The sequence below is a fragment of the Oncorhynchus tshawytscha genome, linkage group LG16 (genome assembly GCF_018296145.1).
Source record: "Oncorhynchus tshawytscha isolate Ot180627B linkage group LG16, Otsh_v2.0, whole genome shotgun sequence".
Lineage (NCBI taxonomy): Eukaryota > Metazoa > Chordata > Actinopteri > Salmoniformes > Salmonidae > Oncorhynchus > Oncorhynchus tshawytscha.
This window is the reverse complement of record NC_056444.1, coordinates 81,876,434-81,881,950: the sequence shown is the minus strand read 5'-3', so window position 1 is coordinate 81,881,950 and position 5,517 is coordinate 81,876,434.

Sequence of the window (5,517 nt, the reverse complement as noted above, 5' to 3'; positions counted from 1 at the left end):
ACCCCCCCCAAAAAAAAGACGTAGATGAACACAGACATAGAGCAGACAGTCAGAGCCTGTGGAACATGCCAGAAATACGGGTCAAAACAGAGCAAAGAGACAATGTGAGTTGGGGAAAAAGAGATATTGAGACCATGGGGAATAGATCTCTTTTCTGTTGAGGGCAAGAACTATGTTCTACTGATGGGCTATTACTCTCATTACCCAGAGAGCTTTGCTGAAGGATACTACTGTTAGTCAAGTGATTACTCACATGAAGTCATTCTTTGCTCGTCCATTGGGTTGCAGAGGTAGTTCGTACGGACAACACCTCACAGTTTAGCTTTCGGTGATTTTTGTTACACTGCAAATGTTCAAGCGTGTCACGTTGACCCCACTGTACCCGCAGTACAATGGGTTAGTCGAAAGAATGGTGTCAAAACAGTTTAAGGAAGCTCTCGACTCGAAGACAGACTCGAATCTAGCTTTGTTAAACTACAGAGCTACTCCACTGAAACATGGTCTTGTTTCCTGCAGAGCTGTTGTTCAAATAGGAAACTCAAAACTAGGCTGCCAGTACTCCTGGAAACAGAAGGATGACAAGGTCACTTTTTAACAAACGGGGAGAAAAGAGTGAACAGAAAAGACACTATGACAAAAGGGATCCAAGGTGCTCAGTCCAAGCGATCGAGGGAAAATGCATGATGGGAAAACATGGAGCGTTGAGCCCCGTGTGGTGAAAACAGTGGCAACCAGGTCACATGATGTAATGATAACTGAGGGGGTTACATACAGGAGAAATAGGATACGTTTGTTCCACTTACCTGAGTGTGAGCAAACAGACATGTGAGAGAGTGACATTACAGGTGAGACAACGTCAAGCCTAGACACTCCTGTGTCAGATCCACCAGGGCAGTCTGTCGAAATGAGACGATTAGGTAGAGAAGCCCAGACACTCCTGTGTCAGATCCACCAGGGCAGTCTGTCGAAATGAGACGATTAGGTAGAGAAGCCCAGACACTCCTGTGTCAGATCCACCAGGGCAGTCTGTCGAAATGAGACGATTAGGTAGAGAAGCCCAGACACTCCTGTGTCAGATCCACCAGGGCAGCCTGTCGAAATGAGACGATTAGGTAGAGAAGCCCAGACACTCCTGTGTCAGATCCACCAGGGCAGCCTGTCGAAATGAGACGATTAGGTAGAGAAGCCCAGACACTCCTGTGTCAGATCCACCAGGGCAGTCTGTCGAAATGAGACGATTAGGTAGAGAAGCCTAGACACTCCTGTGTCAGATCCACCAGGACAGCCTGTCGAAATGAGACGATTAGGTAGAGAAGCCCAGACACTCCTGTGTCAGATCCACCAGGGCAGCCTGTCGAAATGAGACGATTAGGTAGAGAAGCCCAGACACTCCTGTGTCAGATCCACCAGGGCAGCCTGTCGAAATGAGACGATTAGGTAGAGAAGCCCAGACACTCCTGTGTCAGATCCACCAGGGCAGCCTGTCGAAATGAGACGATTAGGTAGAGAAGCCCAGACACTCCTGTGTCAGATCCACCAGGGCAGTCTGTCAAAATGAGACGATTAGGTAGAGAAGCCCAGACACTCCTGTGTCAGATCCACCAGGGCAGCCTGTCGAAATGAGACGATTAGGTAGAGAAGCCCAGACACTCCTGTGTCAGATCCACCAGGGCAGTCTGTCGAAATGAGACGAGTAGGTAGAGAAGCCCAGACACTCCTGTGTCAGATCCACCAGGGCAGTCTGTCGAAATGAGACGAGTAGGTAGAGAAGCCCAGACACTCCTGTGTCAGATCCACCAGGGCAGTCTGTCGAAATGAGACGAGTAGGTAGAGAAGCCCAGACACTCCTGTATCAGATCCACCAGGGCAGCCTGTCGAAATGAGACGATTAGGTAGAGAATTAAAAGCACCTCAGAGGCTGATTGAGGAAGTAGAAATGTGTTATGTAAATGCAGTGTTCACTATGCAAAGAATTGTAACCAGGATTTTTAGAGAATTGTTAGTGTAATTGTTATTGTTTTATCTTGTAAGGGAAAAGGCATGTCTTGATAAGGGGGATGTGGCATATTGTATCGGAGGCCACGTACCCACTTACAGTAGGGGTTGCGCAGCCTGCGCACAGCAGTGGGAGAGCCGGAGATCCCAACTCAATGCAGATTCTTGACCGGCTCCGGTTAACTTGAATAAAGAAGGGCTGTTTTAAAGAACAGTTGTTCTTCAACTTCCGGACCCCCTACTGGACCACCTATCTGGACCCCCTACTGGACCACCCATCTGGACCCCCTACTGGACCACCCATCTAGACCCCTACTGGACCACCAATCTAGACCCCCTACTGGACCACCCATCTAGACCCCTACTGGACCACTGGGATTCTCTGCCTCTAACCCTATTACAGGGGCTGAGTCACTGGCTTGCTGGGGCTCTCTCGTGCCGTCCCTGGAGGGGGTGCGTCACCTGAGTGGGTTGATTCACTGTTGTGGTCATCCTGTCTGGGTTGGCGCCCCCCCCCCTTGGCTTGTGCCGTGGCGGAGATCTTTGTGGGCTATACTCAGCCTTGTCTCAGGATGGTAAGTTGGTGGTTGAAGATATCCCTCTAGTGGTGTGGGGGCTGTGCTTTGGCAAAGTGGGTGGGGTTATATCCTTCCTGTTTGGCCATGTCCGGGGGTGTCCTCGGATGGGGCCACAGTGTCTCCTGACCCCTCCTGTCTCAGTTTCCAGTATTTATGTTGCAGTAGTTTATGTGTTGGGGGGCTGGGATCAGTTTGTTATATCTGGAGTACTTCTCCTGTCCTATTCGGTGTCCTGTGTGAATCTAAGTGTGCGTTCTCTAATTCTCTCCTTCTCTCTTTCTTTCTCTCTCTCGGAGGACCTGAGCCCTAGGACCATGCCCCAGGACTACCTGACATGATGACTCCTTGCTGTCCCCAGTCCACCTGGCCATGCTGCTGTTCCAGTTTCAACTGACCTGAGCCCTAGGACCATGCCCCAGGACTACCTGACATGATGACTCCTTGCTGTCCCCAGTCCACCTGGCCATGCTGCTGCTCCAGTTTCAACTTCCACCTGACTGTGCTGCTGCTCCAGTTTCAACTGTTCTGCCTTATTATTATTCGACCATGCTGGTCATTTATGAACATTTGAACATCTTGGCCATGTTCTGTTATAATCTCCACCCGGCACAGCCAGAAGAGGACTGGCCACCCCACATAGCCTGGCTCCTCTCTAGGTTTCTTCCTAGGTTTTGGCCTTTCTAGGGAGTTTTTCCTAGCCACCGTGCTTCTACACCTGCATTGCTTGCTGTTTGGGGTTTTAGGCTGGGTTTCTGTACAGCACTTTGAGATATCAGCTGATGTACGAAGGGCTATATAAATAAATTTGATTTGATTTGATTTGACCACCCATCTGGACCCCTACTAGACCACCCATCTAGACCCCTACTGGACCACCAATCTAGACCCCCTACTGGACCACCCATCTAGACCCCCTACTGGACCACCCATCTGGACCCCTACTAGACCACCCATCTAAACCCCCTACTGGACCACCCATCTAGACCCCCTACTGGACCACCCATCTAGACCCCTACTGGACCACCCATCTGGACCCCTACTAGACCACCTCCCAGCCATCCTCACTTTCTTTGTGTACGTTAAGAGGATATTCAAAACAATTAGTGAGGTTGTGTGCGTAGTTGCTTTCGTACCTTAAGGATCACTGTGAGTAGTGGCTTACTACTGAGTATCTCTATATACGGCTCTTGTATAGGATACATTATGGTGTATGTGTTGTGTCTAGGGACTGGAGTAAACCACAAATACAAATCCCTATCTCCATTCATGGCTAATTTTGGAAAGGCTCCATTTCAGCTATCTAGCCAGTAGAGGACAACAACACAATGAGATGCAACACTTCAAGTCTATTTTTGGTCAATAATGACGTTTGGCTTATCAAATCAAATCAAATGTATTTATATAGCCCTTTCTTACATCAGCTGATATCTCAAAGTGCTGTACAGAAACCCAGCCTAAAACCCCAAACAGCAAGCAATGCAGGTGTAGAAGCACGGAGGCTAGGAAAAACTCCCTAGAAAGGCCAAAACCTAGGAAGAAACCTAGAGAGGATCCAGGCTTATGATGTTGTTGGTCTGAAGCCAAACCCAAACTGGCTTCCCTTGACATTGAACCATTCACAGCTGAGCACTCTCAGTTTAGCTCAACACTGATTGGCTGATTATTTTAATGCTATTTTAATGCCAAATGCTCGCAGGCGACAACAATGTCATACTCCTTCCAACCAGAACGCATCAGATAGATACGCTACACCTTACTGAGACAGAGGGGAGCTGTTTAATTCGCTTGGATGCATTTTTTCTCCAGTGAGATATATTCAGCCTCTTGCGAATTAAATGACATTTATGAAACACAGAGACAACAGATAAAAAATGTATGGTTTTTTTCTTTTTACATTTTTTACTCCATGAATAGACGACACTGCATGTCCTTCTTTAACCCATGACCTTCTTTAACCCATGTCCTTCTTTAACCCATGTCATTCTTTAACCCATGTCCTTCTTTAACCCATGTCCTTCTTTAACCCATGTCATGTCCTTCTTTAACCCATGTCAAGTCCTTCTTTAACCCATGTCATGTCCTTCTTTAACCCATGTCAAGTCCTTCTTTATCCCATGTCCTTCTTTAACCCATGTCAAGTCCTTCTTTAACCCATGTCCTTCTTTAACCCATGTCCTTCTTTAACCCATGTCCTTCTTTAACCCATGTCCTTCTTTAACCCATGTCAAGTCCTTCTTTAACCCATGTCAAGTCCTTCTTTAACCCATGTCAAGTCCTTCTTTAACCCATGTCAAGACCTTCTTTAACCCATGTTCTTCTTTAACCCATGTCCTTCTTTAACCAATGTCAAGTCCTTCTTTAACCCATGTCAAGTCCTTCTTTAACCCATGTCCTTCTTTAACCATGTCAAGTCCTTCTTTAACCCATGTCAAGTCCTTCTTTAACCCATGTCCTTCTTTCATGTCCTTCTTTAACCCGTGTCAAGTCCTTCTTTAACCCATGTCTGTCTTTAACCCATGTCAAGTCCTTCTTTAACCCATGTCATGTCCTTCTTTAACCCATGTCAAGTCCTTCTTTAACCCATGTCAAGTCCTTCTTTAACCCATGTCAAGTCCTTCTTTAACCCATGTCAAGTCCTTCTTTAACCCATGTCAAGTCCTTCTTTAACCCATGTCAAGTCTTACCTTAACCCAGACAAGTCCTTCTTTAACCCATGTCAAGTCCTTCTTTAACCCATGTCAAGTCCTTCTTTAACCCATGACCTTCTTTAACCCATGTCCTTCTTTAACCCATGTCCTTCTTTAACCCATGTCAAGTCCTTCTTTAACCCATGTCAAGTCCTTCTTTAACCCATGTCCTTCTTTAACCCATGTCAAGTCCTTCTTTAACCCATGTCATGTCCTTCTTTAAACCATGTCAAGTCCTTCTTTAAACCATGTCATGG